The sequence below is a fragment of the Phyllobates terribilis genome, unplaced genomic scaffold (genome assembly GCF_046119375.1).
Source record: "Phyllobates terribilis strain yellow unplaced genomic scaffold, ASM4611937v1 Scaffold_1__5_contigs__length_1240528914, whole genome shotgun sequence".
Classification (NCBI taxonomy): domain Eukaryota; kingdom Metazoa; phylum Chordata; class Amphibia; order Anura; family Dendrobatidae; genus Phyllobates; species Phyllobates terribilis.
Genome location: NW_027362761.1, coordinates 817,914,403 through 817,934,596, shown reverse-complemented (window position 1 = coordinate 817,934,596; position 20,194 = coordinate 817,914,403). Strand labels below are relative to the sequence as shown.

The 20,194-nt window shown below is 40.0% G+C and overlaps 8 non-coding genes across 8 annotated transcripts; all 8 read left to right on the top strand.

The window, feature by feature from the left end:
• The first annotated feature begins 8,641 nt into the window (after positions 1–8,641).
• TRNAK-UUU (transfer RNA lysine (anticodon UUU)) lies at positions 8,642–8,714 on the top strand. Its single transcript has one exon. It is a non-coding gene; the product is annotated as a tRNA-Lys (tRNA).
• Positions 8,715–10,740: 2,026 nt separating this feature from the next.
• TRNAK-UUU (transfer RNA lysine (anticodon UUU)) lies at positions 10,741–10,813 on the top strand. The gene has a single exon. It is a non-coding gene; the product is annotated as a tRNA-Lys (tRNA).
• Positions 10,814–13,890: 3,077 nt separating this feature from the next.
• On the top strand, positions 13,891–13,963 carry TRNAK-UUU (transfer RNA lysine (anticodon UUU)). The gene has a single exon. It is a non-coding gene; the product is annotated as a tRNA-Lys (tRNA).
• A 977-nt stretch (positions 13,964–14,940) lies between these two features.
• TRNAK-UUU (transfer RNA lysine (anticodon UUU)) lies at positions 14,941–15,013 on the top strand. The gene has a single exon. It is a non-coding gene; the product is annotated as a tRNA-Lys (tRNA).
• Positions 15,014–15,989: 976 nt separating this feature from the next.
• Positions 15,990–16,062, top strand: TRNAK-UUU (transfer RNA lysine (anticodon UUU)). The gene has a single exon. It is a non-coding gene; the product is annotated as a tRNA-Lys (tRNA).
• A 976-nt stretch (positions 16,063–17,038) lies between these two features.
• On the top strand, positions 17,039–17,111 carry TRNAK-UUU (transfer RNA lysine (anticodon UUU)). Its single transcript has one exon. It is a non-coding gene; the product is annotated as a tRNA-Lys (tRNA).
• Positions 17,112–18,112: 1,001 nt separating this feature from the next.
• Positions 18,113–18,185, top strand: TRNAK-UUU (transfer RNA lysine (anticodon UUU)). Its single transcript has one exon. It is a non-coding gene; the product is annotated as a tRNA-Lys (tRNA).
• Positions 18,186–19,161: 976 nt separating this feature from the next.
• TRNAK-UUU (transfer RNA lysine (anticodon UUU)) lies at positions 19,162–19,234 on the top strand. The gene has a single exon. It is a non-coding gene; the product is annotated as a tRNA-Lys (tRNA).
• The last annotated feature ends 960 nt before the right edge of the window (positions 19,235–20,194 follow it).

The window sequence follows — 20,194 nt, the reverse complement described above, 5'->3', positions numbered from 1 at the left end:
CCCTGAGGCTATACTCCTCCCGTGGGGAGTTATGCTACGCTCTGCTGCACCCACAACACCAGCCTTAGCGGTCTGCCCTGTAGCGGCGGTTCACTCTGACCGCAATCCACGGGTGGCGTAGTCGGACATTTAAACATCAAAACCACATAAATAGTTCCGCCACTGGTTTGACCGCCCTGAGCCACGGAACCGGATCGCCGCCACGAAGACTACAACCACCAGCATCCACCAAAAAGGGTCCGGCTCCGGGTGTCCCAAGGCCCAGGGGGTGCGTCAGAACATTTTCATCACCTTTCACAATCACCAATGGGACAAGGCAGGGATGTCCTCTGTCCCCTCTCTTATACATCCTAGTGACGGAGCACCTGCTCTCATCAATTCGCCATAACCCCAATATTAGGTGGATTGAGGTGGGAGGCACCGAGTACAAGTGCTCTCTATTTGCTGATGATGTCCTAGTATATATCACTCAATCACATATATCCATCCCTGCTGTTATGGCTGAAATAGATCACTTTGTTACATGGTAAAATTTTAAAATCAATGCAGCGAAGTCTGAGGCCCTCGATGTCTCCCTCCCTAAATCCATATAGGATTCCATCCAGTCCAACTTTCCCTTTTCCTGGCCCTCACAGGGTATCAAATACTTAGGAATTCCTATTCATAGAGACCTCTCCCATCTATGTTATCTTAATTTTGGGCCCTTTATTGAACAATTCCATACAGACCACGGTTGGCAAGTTAGAACTGTAAGATTCACTACGTGAACCACTGGTGTTTTGTGGAAAAGCACATGTACACCGCGTTCCAAATTATTATGCAAAAAGTGTTTAGGAGTGATAAGGGAAGAATTTGTTTGTTTGTCAGTTAAACTCATTGATGGTGATGTGTGTCAGGGCTCTTTATATCACTGTAAGCAATTGCAGACACCTGTGCTAATTAGTTTGGCAGGTGTGTCCAATGAAAGGCAAGACTACTTAAGAAGGCTCTCTCACATTATTAAGCAGCCTACATTTTCTGCCAAAATGGGAAAGAAAAAGGATGTGTCGGCTGCTGAGAAGCAACAAATTGTGGAGTGTTTAGGTCAAGGCATGACTACAATCAACATTGTGCGATGATCAGGATCAAGTGTCTTGGCAATCAAGAAGTATGTAGCTGATTCACAGTACACACGTGTGCGTGCTGATAAGGGCAAATTGAGGACTCTTTCCTACAGGCAATTACGTCAGGTTGAAAGAGCAGCGGCAAAAAAGCCTTGTCATAGCAGCAGACAAGTTTTTGAAGCTGCTTGTGCCTCCAACGTCCCCCGAACAACAAGATGTAGGGTCCTTCAGAGGTTTGCAGCTGTGCATACGCCATCCTGTCGACCTCCTCTATCCACTTCACACAAGCAGAAACGGCTCCAGTGGGCCAAACATTACATGAAGACTGATTTCAAAACTGTTTTGTTCACGGATGAGTGCCGTGCAGCGCTCGATGGTCCAGATGAATGGAGTGGAGGATGGCTGGTTGATGGACACCCCACGCAAACACGGCTACAGCGCCAACAAGGAGGAGGTGGAGTAATGTTTTGGGCTGGAATCATGGGGAGAGAGATTGTCGGCCCCTTTAGGATCCCTGAAGGCGCTAAAGATGAACTCCATAATGTATGTGGATTTTCTCAAACAGCACTTCCTGCCATGGTTCAAGAAGAAGAACCGTGTATTTCACAGCAAGATGATTTTTCTGCATGATAATGCACCATCTCATGCTGCACATAAAACATCTGCATCTCTGGCTGATATGGGCATAAAAGGGGACAAACTTATGGTGTGACCCCCATGCTCCCCTGACCTCTACCCCATTCAGAACCTTTGGAGCATCATTAAAAGGAGTGTCTATGATGGCGGGAGGCAGTTCACATCTAAGCAACAGCTCTGGGAGGGTATTCTGTCCTCATGCAAAACAATTGAAGCAGAAACCATCCAAAACCTGACAAATTCAATGGACGAGAGAGTTCAGAAGCTCCTTTCGAACAAGGGGTCCTATGTGAAAATGTAACATCACCTAGAATAAAGTTTTGAGTTGAAAACTGTTTGATTTCAGTTTCTAACAACCTGCTAATGCTTATAATTTCAAAAATGACCATTTTTTTGGTCTTTATTAAAATGAAAAGGTTGATCGAAAAGTTTGGGGGATCTAAGAGTGTGGCAACCCAGTAGTCATGATTACTTCGAATTCTGACAATATGAGGGTCATGCTGCAGGTAGTGCAGCAAGAAGGCACTTATGTGTCTTGCGCATCTCGGAGCCCCAAAATTATTTTCCGGGCTAGATGCAGCTAAAAATTATTTTTAATTTTAAATCTGGTGAAGCTTATTATAGATGGCCTAATAGGATCAGTGCTGCACACTGCTACAAAGCCCAAATTATTTTCCAGTCAAGATACAGATAAACATGATTAGTAATTTGAAAGCTTAAAATGGTTGGTAGGGTGATTTTAACCAATCATCAAGCTTTTACTCTCCCCAGGATGACACAGGGGTAGAAAAGTCGTTTCGGATCCATGATTTGTTCATCTTTATGAACGTGAGTCTGTCTACATTATCAGTGGAGAGCCGCGTGCGCTTATCTGTCAGCACACCACCAGCAGCGCTGAACACACGTTCAGACAGAACGCTGGCTGCGGGGCATGACAAGATCTCCAAGGCGTAAGTGGCTAGCTCCGGCCATTTATCCAGATTGGAAGCCCAAAAAGAGCAAGGGTCCAGTGACACAGTCGTGGCTTCAATGTTTACTTGGAGATACTCCTGTACCATCGTCTCTAGGCGTTGACTATGTGTCAGACTTCTTGTCTCCTGTGGCCTTGCAAAGGATGGGCTAAAAAAGTGGTGAAATGATTCCGCAAAATTGATGTTACCAGCAGATACTCTGGTTCTGTTACGGTTTGAGTGCTGAACACTTGACGGTCCCACGGTTGGCAAGTTGGAACTGTGAGATTCACTACGTGCACCACTGGTATTTTGTGGAAAAGCACATGTAAGATTCTGCAACAGTCTCTGCTGATACTCCTGCATGCGTGCATCCCTTTCTATGGCAGGAATAATTTCTGCAAATTTACTTTTGTACCGGGGATCTAACAGTGTGGCAACCCAGTAGTCAGGATTATTTCTAATTCTCACAATTCGAGGGTCATGTTGCAGGTAGTGCAGCAAGAAGGCACTCATGTGTGTTGCGCATCCAGGAGCACCAAGTCCCTGTTGTGTTGGTGGCGAGGTAACAATCATGCTTCCTTCCTCTGTCCTCTCCCCCCAACCTCGCACAACAGAAATGTGATCAAGGTCTCCCTCATCTGATGAGTCTTCCATCAGTTCGTCCTCCACTTCTTCCTGGGCTCCTGCACCTTCCTCACTAGTTTGGCTGCTACCATGCGCCCTGGTAAAATCATCTCCCCCACCCTCACATGCCTGCCGCCCTGGTGCTGCCGACCGTCTGGACCTTGCAGATGTTAGTCCTTCCGCATACAACTCCTCCTCCTCTACTTCCTCCACCTCCTCTTGTGCCACCACCTGACTCCGAATTCTGTTTAACATGTGCTCCAGCATGTAAATCACCGGAATAGTCATGCTGATAATGGCATCGTCAGCACTAAACATCTTCGTCGCCATTTCAAAACTGTGCAGAAGGGTGCATAGGTCCCTGATCTGAGACCACTCCTCCAGCGTGATTTGCCCCACCTCTGAATCTCGTTGGCCCAGGCTATACGTCAGAACGTATTGCACCAGGGCTTGTCGGTGCTGCCACAGTCGCTGCAACATGTGCAGAGTTGAATTCCACCGGGTAGGCACATCGCATTTTAGCCGGTGAAGTGGCAGGCCCAACGACTTCTGTAGAGATGTAAGTCGCTGAGCTGCGGGATGCGAACGGCGGAAGTGAGCACACAGCGACCGTGCCCTCTGCAGAAGGCCATCTAGTCTGGGATAGTGGGCTAAAAATTGCTGGACAACCAGGTTCAACACGTGAGCCATACAAGGCACGTGTGTGACATTGCCCCGGCGAAGGGCCGCACCCAGGTTTGCAGCATTGTCGCACACGGCCTTCCCTGGTTTCAGGTCCAGTGGAGACAACCATTCATGAAATTGGTTCTCCAGAGCTGACCACAACTCCTCAGCTGTGTGACTCACATTTCCCAGACATTTCAATGTAAAAACCGCCTGATGACGTTGAGCCCTACTGCCAGCATAGTAAGGAGGTGTGCAGGATCCCTTCTGCGCAGTTAGAAAGCTTGTGGCATGACCAGACAGGCTTTGGGTGCAGGTGGAAGACCGAGAGGAGGTTGAGGAGGCAGAAGCAGTGGAGGAAAAATGACATAAAGAGGATTGACGCACAACTCGTGGGGACGGCAAGACTTGGACAGCAGCCCCTTGTCCTGCTGTCACCATAGTTGCCCAGTGCCCAGTCAGCGACATGTAACACCCCTGTCCATGCCTACTCGTCCAAGTGTCTGTGGTGAAATGCACCCTGTCACACACAGAGTTTCTCAAAGAAGCTGTGATGTTGTGTGCGACATGCTGGTGGAGCGCAGGCACACCTTTCTTTGAGAAGTAGTGCCGACTGGGCATCTGGTACTGGGGCACTGCGACGGACATAAAGTCTCAAAAATCCTCTGTGTCCACCAGGCGGAAAGGCAGCATTTCTGTAGCCAAGAGCTTGCAGATGGTGAAATTCAACCTCTTAGCTTTCTCATGGCTAGGAGGAAATGGTCTTTTACTTGTCCACATCTGAGGGACCGAGGGCTGGCTATTGTGCTTAGACGGGGTTGATAACGGTGTCCCCGGCAAACTGCCGGTCTGTGAGGAAGATGCAGGCGGACATGTTAGGTTGCCTTGATCCAAAGGTGGTGCTATCGATGTCGGACAGCGCTCAAGACCAGCTGGTGTTACCACCTCCAAAGAAAATGATGACCTGCCAATCACGCTGGCTGTTGCGGGTAAAGAGGTGGCAGGTCTGCGCCCCAAAACAGGTGTGACTGCTGTCCCCCCAGTCACAGAGGATGAAGAGGCCGCGGATGCACAAGATATGGCAGACGGTGGTTGGCCCGGCCGGCTAGACCGCATTGTAGCACACTGAGCTTCCCACTGCAACTTATGCTTCATGTCCATGTGCCGGTTCATGCATGAAGTACTCAAACTATGTATTTTTTGGCCTCTACTTAGCTTTTGCTGACAAATGTTACAGATAACACGAGTTGGGTCATCTTTATCGATCTGAAAAAATGCCCAGGCTATGCAAGGCTTAGCACCCATGCGACCTGAAGAGCCACCACGACTTGTGGTGAGAGGCAGAGTTGTGTTTGAGGATGCAGTTGTTGACGTGCTTCCAGTACTACGTCTCTGTCCAGGAAGGCGCAACCTGACCTCGTCGTCACTAGCATCTTCCTCCACCTCCTCTGCTGACCTCATCTCTTGGCTGACTGTGGGTTGACAGTAAGTGGGATCTCCGACCTCATCATCATCACCCTGTGCGTTATCACACCCGTCGTCCTCAGAGCCAACCTGTTCCTGCCCTGACAAAAAACTAAAGTTGTCGCTCCAATCAGGTATTTGAGTCTTATCATCGTCTTCCTCATTGTCTCCACCAACAGGAGTTACAGTTTGGGAATGAGGGTCTACATTATGGTCAGAACCTTCTGCGTCTGGTCCTGGATCCGACTCATAAAGATTCTGGGCATCAGTGCAGATCATTTCCTCGTCTGGATTCACAGAAGCGCTGGAGTCGACCTCTGATTCCCAGGCTATAGTATGAGTAAACAGCTCTGCAGACTCAACCATCTGTTCTACCTCATACTCAGACGGGCAGCTGGAGATTTGGGAGCTGTGAGGAAGCAAGTGCGATTTGGGTGACACCTTTGAGGACTGGAGTATTTGTGATGTTGAAGTTGATGTGGATGAGAGCCCACTTAAAGGAGCACTTGATATCCGTTGAAGCACCTGCTGTTTTTGTGCCTCATCTGGAATTTGTAGCGATTGGCGTGGCCGTAAGAAAGGGATCTTATCACATTGACCGCTAAAAGAAGTAGACATTTTAGTTTGGCTGGAAGATGGTCTTTCTTCTGCACCTACCCCACGGACACAACCTTTTTTCCCCTTCCCAACACGCCTATTCCCCTTTCCACCAGCAGCAGGCCTTTTTCCACTCATTTTGGTGGTTAACTAATTCACAACTCTGGAGTTGTTTGCACAAAAAAACAATGGATGGTAACCGAGCAGAGCTGAGTGGCCAAACTGTGGTATTAGGCCAAAACTATTGGCTGGGTTAGATGCAGAAAAAAATTATTTTTAATTTGCAACCTGATGGAGGTCAGTATAGATGGACTAATAGACCAAGTCCCACACACTGCTAGAAGCCCAAATATTTTTTCAGAGCTAGATGCAGAAAAAAATTATTTTTAATTTGCAACCTGATGGAGGTCAGTATAGATGGACTAATAGACCAAGTCCCACACACTGCTAGAAGCCCAAATATTTTTTCAGAGCTAGATGCAGAAAAAAATTATTTTTAATTTGCAACCTGATGGAGGTCAGTATAGATGGACTAATAGACCAAGTCCCACACACCGCTAGAAGCCCAAATATTTTTTCAGAGCTAGATGCAGAAAAAAATTATATTCAATTTGCAACCTGCTGGAAGTCAGTATAGAAGGACTAATAGAACAAGTCCCACACACTGCTAGAAGCCCAAATATTTTTTCAGAGCTAAATGAAGAAAAAAATTATTTTTAATTTGCAACCTGATGGAGGTCAGTATAGATGGACTAATAGACCAAGTCCCACACACCGCTAGAAGCCCAAATATTTTTTCAGAGCTAGATGCAGAAAAAAATTATATTCAATTTGCAACCTGCTGGAGGTCAGTATAGAAGGACTAATAGAACAAGTCCCACACACTGCTAGAAGCCCAAATATTTTTTCAGAGCTAAATGAAGAAAAAAATTATTTTTAATTTGCAACCTGATGGAGGTCAGTATAGATGGACTAATAGACCAAGTCCCACACACTGCTAGAAGCCCAAATATTTTTTCAGAGCTAGATGCAGAAAAAAATTATATTCAGTTTGCAACCTGATGGAGGTCAGTATAGATGGACTAATAGAATGATGCTATGCCCAAAAGATTTTACTTCACTAGGTGCAGTAAAAAAATTGGTATTCTATACACAGGTGGTATATCTTGCAACACAGATAGGCTACTCCACTGACTAACACTCTCTGCAATAGGCCAAAAAGGACTAGCTTTGCTAGATTCAGCCAAATGCTGTGAAAAAAACTTGCACAGCACTGGCACAGACCTGCCTGGCAAAAACTGATAGGAACTGATGTAACCTAGTCCTGAAAAGGACTCCAATTACAATTAGTCTTTACTCCCACAATCTATCTATTTAAGAGCACAGACCTGCCTGATAAAAGTCGTAGGAAATGCTGTAACCTAGTCCTTAAAAGGACTGCAATCACAACTATTCCCTACTCCCAAGCTATCTGTATATTTGGCTTGAAATTAACAAGGTATAGCGCACACAGCAACAGCGGTGCCGTCTAACACGCAGCTGCAGCAGTGAGAAAATGGTGGCGACGGGGAAAATGGCTTGGTCTTATAGGGCAAGGACATGTGACATACACTGCCACTCACACATGCCCTTGCTTGTGTGAAAAAAAGCACTTCGCTCCGTGTGTGCGCTGCTGATAGGCTGACAGATTGCACCTCCCCACTGCAAATGCGGGAAAGAGAAAAAAAAATGGAGATCTGCATTGTTTCTGCAGAGATCCATCCCCTGCCCCTCCCCCCGCCCCGCTGTACACTCAAACTGCGTATTAACATTAATTTTCATCATTACTGAGAAAAAATCCAGTTATGATTTTGGTGCACGAACAGTTATCGAACATAACCTCGAACAGCCGAATTTTTCTCAAATTGTTCGTGTTCGCCGACCGGCTCGAACACCGCCCAAAACAGCTCGAATTTGAGATTGGCGAACAGTTCGAGTAGAACAACGCTCATCTCTATTTTTAACCTAGACATATCATTTAGCTTTGTTTAAATCATATCTAGCTTTTCAGAAATAAATGTCATGTGGATATGAGGATTAACACTACTTTGGCAATTTTATGACTTGTTTTCTGCATTTTTCCCTGTGTAGACTCTATGTCTAACTTTCAGTACTCTTTAAGCTGATGGGTGGAAACTAGCAGCTATGATGTCTCCCATAAAACACTCACAGAATCAGAGTGATTCCTACTTTGTTTTCTTTGCAGCACATTTAGCAGCACCAATATGAAAGTCAAAATTAATCAATACTGAGCGGTGTGAATGTGAATTCAGCTTTGGAGTAAACTAAATCAATCGCTTGATGATGCAGCTTCACCTGCCTTTAACTGCCCAAATCTGATAGCCTTTCACTGGGCTGAATACTCATCACTCCTCTTCCCCTGTTTCCTATACATAGAGTATAAAAAGAGATGTAACTTGACACCTAATTATGCTGGCAGACTATGTGCTGGCTTTGGTTTTGGGTATGTACACACATATGAAAAAAATCAACATATCTGAAGATACATTTAGATGAATCGGAAGAAAATCTTGAAAAATGTGCTAAGCTTGTTTAGAAGGAGCCTGGATAGCTCAGACGGTAGAGCATCAGACTTTTATTCTGAGGGTCCAGGGTTTAAGTCCCTGTTCAGGCATTAAGCTTTTAAATCTCAACAGATCACTTTGTATTGTTTAAATCTCAGCTTGTGCTTGAAGATTAGTTGCATGCTTAATGCACTTGTTTGACATGAGAAATAAAATGCTCTTTTACAGTAGAGAAAAAAACAAAAAACATGTCTTTGAATATGTCCAAACTCACGACAAATTATTGATTATGTGCTTGGTTTTGGCTTTGAACAGTCATATTGGATGATAATTTTTCTGAGTATACTTAAATATGGACAGAGACATTTTTTTTGAAAATGTTGCAAAAGTGCACTTAGAAAGAACCTGGATAGCTCAGTCTGTAAAGCACCCGTCTTTTAATCTGAGGGTCCATTATTTACGTCATTGTTCAGTTTTGAGGCTTTTTAACCTAGACCTATCATTTAGCTTTGTTTAAATCATACCAGCTTTTCAGAAATAAATGTCATGTGGATATGAGGATTAACACTACTTTGGCAATTTTATGACTTGTTTTCTGCTTTTTTCCCTCTGTAGACTCTATGTCTAACTTTCAATACTCTTTAAGCTGATGTGTGGAAACTAGCAGCTATGATGTCTCCCATAAAAAACACACAGAATCAGAGTGATTCCTACTTTTCTTTCTTTGCAGCACATTTAGCAGTACCAATATGAAAGTCAAAATTAATCAACACTGAGCTGTGTGAATCTGAATTCAGCTTTGGAGTAAACTAAATCAACCGCTTGATGATGCAGCTTCACCTGCCTTTAACTGCCCAAATCCGATAGCCTTTCACTGGGCTGAATACTCTTCACTCCTCTTCCCCTGTTTCCTATACATAGAGTATAAAAAGAGATGTAACCTGACACCTCATTATGCTGGCAGACTATGTGCTGGCTTTGGTTTTGGGTATGTACACACATATGAAAAAAATCAACATATCTGAAGATACATTTAGATGAATCGGAAGTAAATCTTGAAAAATGTGCTAAGTTTGCTCAGAAGGAACCTGGATAGCTCAGTGGGTAGAGCATCATACTTTTAATCTGAGGGTCCAGGGTTTAAGTCCCTGTTCAGGCATTAAGCTTTTAAATCTCAAGAGATCACTTTGTATTGTTTAAATCTCAGCTTGTGCTTGAAGATTAGTTGCCTGCTTAATGCACTTGTTTGACATGAGAAATAAAATGCTCTTTTACACTATTGAAAAAACAAAAAACATGTCTTTGAATATGTCCAAACTCACGACAAATCATTGATTATGTGCTTGGTTTTGGCTTTGAACAGTCATATTGAATGATAATTTTTCTGAATATACTTAAATATGGACAGAGACATTTTTTTGGAAAACGTTGCAACATTGCACTTAGAAAGAAAATTGGATAGCTCAGTCAGTAAAGCACCCGTCTTTTAATCTGTGGGTCCATTATTTACGTCATTGTTCAGTTTTGAGGCTTTTTAACCTAGACCTATCATTTAGCTTTGTTTAAATCATAAATAGCTTTTCAGAAATAAATGTCATGTGGATATGAGGATTAACACTACTTTGGCATTTTTATGACTTGTTTTCTGCATTTTTCCCTCTGTAGACTCTATGTCTAACTTTCAGTACTCTTTAAGCTGATGGGTGGAAACTAGCAGCTATGATGTCTCCCATAAAAAACCCACAGAATCAGAGTGATTCCTACTTTTTTTTCTTTGCAGCACATTTAGCAGTACCAATATGAAAGTCAAAATTAATCAATACTGAGCTGTGTGAATGTGAATTCAGCTTTGGAGTAAACTAAATCAACCGCTTGATGATGCAACTTCACCTGCCATTAACTGCCCAAATCTGATAGCCTTTCACTGGGCTGAATACTCATCACTCCTCTTCCCCTGTTTCCTATACATAGAGTATAAAAAGCGATGTAACCTGACACCTAATTATGCTGGCAGACTATGTGCTGGCTTTGGTTTTGGGTATGTACACACATATGAAAAAAATCAACATATCTGAAGATACATTTAAATGAATCGGAAGAAAATCTTGAAAAATGTGCTAAGCTTGTTTAGAAGGAGCCTGGATAGCTCAGTCGGTAGAGCATCAGACGTTTAATCTGAGGGTCCAGGGTTTAAGTCCCTGTTCAGGCATTAAGCTTTTAAATCTCAAAAGATCATTTTGTATTGTTTAAATCTCAGCTTGTGCTTGAAGATTAGTTGCATGCTTAATGCACTTGTTTGACATGAGAAATAAAATGCTCTTTTACAGTAGAGAAAAAAACAAAAAACATGTCTTTGAATATGTCCAAACTCACGACAAATCTTTGATTATGTGCTTGGTTTTGGCTTTGAACCGTCATATTGGATGATAATTTTTCTGAGTATACTTAAATATGGACAGAGACATTTTTTTTTAAAATGTTGCAAAAGTGCACTCAGAAAGAACCTGGATAGCTCAGTCTGTAAAGCACCCGTCTTTTAATCTGAGGGTCCATTATTTATGTCATTGTTCAGTTTTGAGGCTTTTTCACCTAGACCTATCATTTAGCTTTGTTTAAATCATACCTAGCTTTTCAGAAATAAATGTCATGTGGATATGAGGATTAACACTACTTTGGCAATTTTATGACTTGTTTTCTGCATTTTTCCCTCTGTAGACTCTATGTCTAACTTTCAATACTCTTTAAGCTGATGTGTGGAAACTAGCAGCTAAGATGTCTCCCATAAAAAACACACAGAATCAGAGTGATTCCTACTTTTTTTTCTTTGCAGCACATTTAGCAGTACCAATATGAAAGTCAAAATTAATCAATACTGAGCTGTGTGAATGTGAATTCAGCTTTGGAGTAAACTAAATCAACCGCTTGATGATGCAACTTCACCTGCCTTTAACTGCGCAAATCTGATAGCTTTTCACTGGGCTGAATACTCATCACTCCTCTTCCCCTGTTTCCTATACATAGAGTATAAAAAGAGATGTAACCTGACACCTCATTATGCTGGCAGACTATGTGCTGGCTTTGGTATTCTGTATGTACACACATATGAAAAAAATCAACATATCTGAAGATACATTTAGATGAATCGGAAGTAAGTCTTGAAAAATGTGATAAGTTTATTCAGAAGGAACCTGGATATCTCCGTCGGTAGAGCATCAGACTTTTTATCTGAGGGTTCAGGGTTCAAGTCCCTGTTCAGGCATTAAGCTTTTAAATCTCAACAGATCACTTTGTATTGTTTAAATCTCGGCTTGTGCTTGAAGATTAGTTGCCTGCTTAATGCACTTGTTTGACATGAGAAATAAAATGCTCTTTAACACTATTGAAAAAACAAAAAACATGTCTTTGAATATGTCCAAACTCACGACAAATCATTGATTATGTGCTTGGTTTTGGCTTTGAACAGTCATATTGAATGATAATTTTTCTGAATATACTTAAATATGGACAGAGACATTTTTTTTGAAAATGTTGCAACATTGCACTTAGAAAGAAAATTGGATAGCTCAGTCTGTAAAGCACCGGTCTTTTAATCTGAGGGTCCATTATTTATGTCATTGTTCAGTTTTGAGGCTTTTTAACCTAGACCTATCATTTAGCTTTGTTTAAATCATACCTAGCTTTTCAGAAATAAATGTCATGTGGATATGAGGATTAACACTACTTTGGCAATTTTATGACTTGTTTTCTGCATTTTTCCCTCTGTAGACTCTATGTCTAACTTTCAGTACTCTTTAAGCTGATGGGTGGAAACTAGCAGCTATGATGTCTCCCATAAAAAACACACAGAATCAGAGTGATTCCTACTTTTTTTTCTTTGCAGCACATTTAGCAGTACCAATATGAAAGTCAAAATTAATCAATACTGAGCTGTGTGAATGTGAATTCAGCTTTGGAGTAAACTAAATCAACCGCTTGATGATGCAACTTCACCTGCCATTAACTGCCCAAATCTGATAGCCTTTCACTGGGCTGAATACTCATCACTCCTCTTCCCCTGTTTCCTATACATAGAGTATAAAAAGAGATGTAACTTGACACCTAATTATGCTGGCAGACTATGTGCTGGCTTTGGTTTTGGGTATGTACACACATATGAAAAAAATCAACATATCTGAAGATACATTTAGATGAATCGGAAGAAAATCTTGAAAAATGTGCTAAGTTTGTTTAGAAGGAGCCTGGATAGCTCAGTCGGTAGAGCATCAGACTTTTAATCTGAGTGTCTAGGGTTCAAGTCCGTGTTCAGGCGTTACGCTTTTAAATCTCAACAGATGACTTTGTATTGTTTAAATCTCAGCTTGTGCTTGAAGATTAGTTGCATGCTTAATGCACTTGTTTGACATGAGAAATAAAATGCTCTTTTACACTAGAGAAAAAAACAAAAAACATGTCTTTGAATATGTCCAAATTCACAACAAATCATTGATTATGTGCTTGGTTTTGGCTTTGAACAGTCATATTGGATAATAATTTTTCTGAGTATACTTAAATATGGACAGAGACATTTTTTTTGAAAATGTTGCAAAAGTGCACTTAGAAGGAACCTGGATAGCTCATTCTGTAAAGCACCCGTCTTTTAATCTGAGGGTCCATTATTTACGTCATTGTTCAGTTTTGAGGCTTTTTAACCTAGACCTATCATTTAGCTTTGTTTAAATCATACCTAGCTTTTCAGAAATAAATGTCATGTGGATATGAGGATTAACACTACTTTGGCAATTTTATGACTTGTTTTCTGCATTTTTCCCTCTGTAGACTCTATATCTAACTTTCAGTACTCTTTAAGCTGATGGGTGGAAACTAGCAGCTATGATGTCTCCCATAAAAAACACACAGAATCAGAGTGATTCCTACTTTTTTTTCTTTGCAGCACATTTAGCAGTACCAATATGAAAGTCAAAATTAATCAATACTGAGCTGTGTGAATGTGAATTCAGCTTTGGAGTAAACTAAATCAACCGCTTGATGATGCAACTTCACCTGCCTTTAACTGCCAAAATCTGATAGCCTTTCACTGGGCTGAATACTCATCATTCCTCTTCTCCTGTTTCCTATACATAGAGTATAAAAAGAGATGTAACCTGACACCTCATTATGCTGGCAGACTATGTGCTGGCTTTGGTTTTGGGTATGTACACACATATGAAAATAATCAACATATCTGAAGATACATTTAGATGAATCGGAAGCAAATCTTGAAAAATGTGCTAAGTTTGTTCAGAAGAAACCTGGATAGCTCAGTCGGTAGAGCATCTGACTTTTAATCTGAGGGTCCAGGGTTCAAGTCCCTGTTCAGGCACTAAGCTTTTAAATCTCAACAGATCACTTTGTATTGTTTAAATCTCAGCTTGTGCTTGAAGATTAGTTGCATGCTTAATGCATTTGTTTGACATGAGAAATAAAATGCTCTTTTACACTAGAGAAAAAAACAAAAAACATGTCTTTGAATATGTCCAAATTCACGACAAATCATTGATTATGTGCTTGGTTTTGGCTTTGAACAGTCATATTGGATGATAATTTTTCTGAGTATACTTAAATATGGACAGAGACATTTTTTTTGAAAATGTTGCAAAAGTGCACTTAGAAAGAACCTGGATAGCTCAGTCTGTAAAGCACCCGTCTTTTAATCTGAGGGTCCATTATTTACGTCATTGTTCAGTTTTGAGGCTTTTTAACCTAGACCTATCATTTAGCTTTGTTTAAATCATACCTAGCTTTTCAGAAATAAATGTCATGTGGATATGAGGATTAACACTACTTTGGCAATTTTATGACTTGTTTTCTGCATTTTTCCCTCTGTAGACTCTATGTCTAACTTTCAATACTCTTTAAGCTGATGTGTGGAAACTAGCAGCTATGATGTCTCCCATAAAAAACACACAGAATCAGAGTGATTCCTACTTTTTTTTCTTTGCAGCACATTTAGCAGTACCAATATGAAAGTCAAAATTAATCAATACTGAGCTGTGTGAATGTGAATTCAGCTTTGGAGTAAACTAAATCAACCGCTTGATGATGCAAATTCACCTGCCTTTAACTGCCCAAATCTGTTAGCCTTTCACTGGGCTGAATACTCATCACTCCTCTTCCCCTGTTTCCTATGCATAGAGTATAAAAAGAGATGTAACCTGACACCTCATTATGCTGGCAGACTATGTGCTGGCTTTGGTTTTGGGTATGTACACACATATGAAAAAAATCAACATATCTGAAGATACATTTAGATGAATCAGAAGCAAATCTTGAAAAATGTGCTAAGTTTGCTCAGAAGGAGCTTGGATAGCTCAGTCGGTAGAGCATCAGACTTTTAATATGAGGGTCCAGGGTTCAAGTCCCTGTTCAGGTGTTAAGCTTTTAAATCTCAACAGATCACTTTGTATTGTTTAAATCTCAGCTTGTGCTTGAAGATCAGTTGCATGCTTAATGCTCTTGTTTGACATGAGAAATAAAATGCTCTTTTACACTAGAGAAAAAAACAAATACATGTTTTTGAATATGTCCAAATTCACGACAAATCATTGATTATGTGCTTGGTTTTGGCTTTGAAAAGTCATATTGCATGATAATTTTTCTGAGTATACTTAAATATGGACAGAGACATTTTTTTTGAAAATGTTGCAAAAGTGCACTTAGAAAGAACCTGGATAGCTCAGTCTGTAAAGCACCCGTCTTTTAATCTGAGGGTCCATTATTTACATCATTGTTCAGTTTTGAGGCTTTTTAACCTAGACCTATCATTTAGCTTTGTTTAAATCATACCTAGCTTTTCAGAAATAAATGTCATGTGGATATGAGGATTAACACTACTTTGGCAATTTTATGACTTGTTTTCGGCATTTTTCCCTCTGTAAACTCTATGTTTAACTTTCAATACTCTTTAAGCTGATGTGTGGAAACTAGCAGCTATGATGTCCCCCATAAAAAACACACAGAATCAGAGTGATTCCTACTTTTTTTTCCTTGCAGCACATTTAGCAGTAGCAATATGAAAGTCAAAATTAATCAATACCGAGCTATGTGAATGTGAATTCAGCTTTGGAGTAAACTAAATCAACCGCTTGATGATGCAACTTCACCTGCCTTTAACTGCCCAAATCTGATAGCCTTTCACTGGGCTGAATACTCATCACTCCTCTTCCCGTGTTTCCTATACATAGAGTATAAAAAGAGATGTAACCTGACACCTCATTATGCTGGCAGACTATGTGCTGGCTTTGGTTTTGGGTATGTACACACATATGATAAAAATCAACATATCTGAAGATACATTTAGATGAATCAGAAGCAAATCTTGAAAAAAGTGCTAAGTTTGTTCAAAAGGAGCCTGGATAGCTCAGTCGGTAGAGCATCAGACTTTTAATCTGAGGCTCCAGGGTTCAAGTCCCTGTTCAGGCGTTAAGCTTTTAAATCTCAACAGATCAGTTTGTATAGTTTAAATCTCAGCTTGTGCTTGAAGATTAGTTGCATGCTTAATGAACTTGTTTGACATGAGAAATAAAATGCTCTTATACACTAGAGAAAAAACAAAAAACATGTCTTTGAATATGGCCAAACTCACGACAAATTATTGATTATGTGCTTGGTTTTGGCTTTGAACAGTCATATTAAATGATAATTTTTCTGAATATAATTAAATATGGACAGAGACATTTTTTTTTAAATGTTGCAACAGTGCACTTAGAAAGAAAATTGGACAGCTCAGTCAGTAAAGCAACCGTCTTTTAATCTGAGGGTCCATTATTTACGTCATTGTTCAGTTTTTAGGCTTTTTAACCTAGATCTATCATTTAGCTTTGTTTAAATCATACCTAGCTTTTCATAAATAAATGTCATGTGGATATGAGGATTAACACTACTTTGGCAATTTTATGACTTGTTTTCTGCATTTTTCCCTCTGTAGACTCTATGTCTAACTTTCAGTACTCTTTAAGCTGATGGGTGGAAACTAGCAGCTATGATGTCTCCCATAAAAAACACACAGAATCAGAGTGATTCCTACTTTTTTTTCTTTGCAGCACATTTAGCAGTACCAATATGAAAGTCAAAATTAATCAATACTGAGCTGTGTGAATGTGAATTCAGCTTTGGAGTAAACTAAATCAACCGCTTCATGATGCAACTTCACCTGCCTTTAACTGCCCAAATCTGATAGCCTTTCACTGGGCTGAATACTCATCATTCCTCTTCCCCTGTTTCCTATACATAGAGTATAAAAAGAGATGTAACCTGACACCTCATTACGCTGGCAGACTATGTGCTGGCTTTGGTTTTGGGTATGTACACACATATGAAAAAAATCAACATATCTGAAGATACATTTAGATGAATCAGAAGCAAATCTTGAAAAATGTGCTAAGCTTGTTCAGAAGGAGCCTGGATAGCTCAGTCGGTAGAGCATCAGTTTTTTAATCTGAGGGTCCAGGGTTCAAGTCCCTGTTCAGGTGTTATGCTTTTAAATCTCAACAGATCACTTTGTATTGTTTAAATCTCAGCTTGTGCTTGAAGATTAGTTGCATGCTTAATGCTCTTGTTTGACATGAGAAATAAAATGCTCTTGTTTGACATTGGAAATAAAATGCTCTTTTACACTAGAGAAAAAAACAAAAAACATGTCTTTGAATATGTCCAAATTCACGACAAATCATTGATTATGTGCTTGGTTTTGGCTTTGAAAAGTCATATTGCATGATAATTTTGCTGAGTATACTTAGATATGGACAGAGACATTTTCATTGAAAATGTTGCAAAAGTGCACTTAGAAAGAACCTGGATAGCTTAGTCTGTAAAGCACCCGTCTTTTAATCTGAGGGTCCATTATTTACATCATTGTTCAGTTTTGAGGCTTTTTAACCTAGACCTATCATTTAGCTTTTCTAAATCACACCTAGCTTTTCAGAAATAAATATCATGTGGATATGAGGATTAACACTACTTTGGCAATTTTATGACTTGTTTTCTGCATTTTTCCCTCTGTAGACTCTATGTCTAACTTTCAGTACTCTTTAAGCTGATGGGTGGAAACTAGCAGCTATGATGTCCCCCATAAAAAACACACAGAATCAGTGATTCCTACTTTTTTTTCTTTGCAGCACATTTAGCAGTAGCAATATGAAAGTCAAAATTAATCAATACTGAGCTGTGTGAATGTGAATTCAGCTTTGGAGTAAACTAAATCAACCGCTTGATGATGCAACTTCACCTGCCTTTAACTGCCCAAATCTGATAGCCTTTCACTGGGCTGAATACTCATCACTCCTCTTCCCCTGTTTCCTATGCATAGAGTATAAAAAGAGATGTAACCTGACACCTCATTATGCTGGCAGACTATGTGCTGGCTTTGGTTTTGGGTATGTACACACATATGAAAAAAATCAACATATCTGAAGATACATTTAGATGAATCAGAAGCAAATCTTGAAAAATGTGCTAAGTTTGCTCAGAAGGAGCTTGGATAGCTCAGTCGGTAGAGCATCAGACTTTTAATATGAGGGTCCAGGGTTCAAGTCCCTGTTCAGGTGTTAAGCTTTTAAATCTCAACAGATCACTTTGTATTGTTTAAATCTCAGCTTGTGCTTGAAGATCAGTTGCATGCTTAATGCTCTTGTTTGACATGAGAAATAAAATGCTCTTTTACACTAGAGAAAAAAACAAATACATGTTTTTGAATATGTCCAAATTCACGACAAATCATTGATTATGTGCTTGGTTTTGGCTTTGAAAAGTCATATTGCATGATAATTTTTCTGAGTATACTTAAATATGGACAGAGACATTTTTTTTGAAAATGTTGCAAAAGTGCACTTAGAAAGAACCTGGATAGCTCAGTCTGTAAAGCACCCGTCTTTTAATCTGAGGGTCCATTATTTACATCATTGTTCAGTTTTGAGGCTTTTTAACCTAGACCTATCATTTAGCTTTGTTTAAATCATACCTAGCTTTTCAGAAATAAATGTCATGTGGATATGAGGATTAACACTACTTTGGCAATTTTATGACTTGTTTTCGGCATTTTTCCCTCTGTAAACTCTATGTTTAACTTTCAATACTCTTTAAGCTGATGTGTGGAAACTAGCAGCTATGATGTCCCCCATAAAAAACACACAGAATCAGAGTGATTCCTACTTTTTTTTCCTTGCAGCACATTTAGCAGTAGCAATATGAAAGTCAAAATTAATCAATACCGAGCTGTGTGAATGTGAATTCAGCTTTGGAGTAAACTAAATCAACCGCTTGATGATGCAACTTCACCTGCCTTTAACTGCCCAAATCTGATAGCCTTTCACTGGGCTGAATACTCATCACTCCTCTTCCCGTGTTTCCTATACATAGAGTATAAAAAGAGATGTAACCTGACACCTCATTATGCTGGCAGACTATGTGCTGGCTTTGGTTTTGGGTATGTACACACATATGATAAAAATCAACATATCTGAAGATACATTTAGATGAATCAGAAGCAAATCTTGAAAAATGTGCTAAGTTTGTTCAAAAGGAGCCTGGATAGCTCAGTCGGTAGAGCATCAGACTTTTAATCTGAGGCTCCAGGGTTCAAGTCCCTATTCAGGCGTTAAGCTTTTAAATCTCAACAGATCAGTTTGTATAGTTTAAATCTCAGCTTGTGCTTGAAGATTAGTTGCATGCTTAATGAACTTGTTTGACATGAGAAATAAAATGCTCTTATACACTAGAGAAAAAACAAAAAACATGTCTTTGAATATGGCCAAACTCACGACAAATTATTGATTATGTGCTTGGTTTTGGCTTTGAACAGTCATATTAAATGATAATTTTTCTGAATATAATTAAATATGGACAGAGACATTTTTTTTTAAATGTTGCAACAGTGCACTTAGAAAGAAAATTGGACAGCTCAGTCAGTAAAGCAACCGTCTTTTAATCTGAGGGTCCATTATTTACGTCATTGTTCAGTTTTTAGGCTTTTTAACCTAGATCTATCATTTAGCTTTGTTTAAATCATACCTAGCTTTTCATAAATAAATGTCATGTGGATATGAGGATTAACACTACTTTGGCAATTTTATGACTTGTTTTCTGCATTTTTCCCTCTGTAGACTCTATGTCTAACTTTCAGTACTCTTTAAGCTGATGGGTGGAAACTAGCAGCTATGATGTCTCCCATAAAAAACACACAGAATCAGAGTGATTCCTACTTTTTTTTCTTTGCAGCACATTTAGCAGTACCAATATGAAAGTCAAAATTAATCAATACTGAGCTGTGTGAATGTGAATTCAGCTTTGGAGTAAACTAAATCAACCGCTTCATGATGCAACTTCACCTGCCTTTAACTGCCCAAATCTGATAGCCTTTCACTGGGCTGAATACTCATCATTCCTCTTCCCCTGTTTCCTATACATAGAGTATAAAAAGAGATGTAACCTGACACCTCATTACGCTGGCAGACTATGTGCTGGCTTTGGTTTTGGGTATGTACACACATATGAAAAAAATCAACATATCTGAAGATACATTTAGATGAATCAGAAGCAAATCTTGAAAAATGTGCTA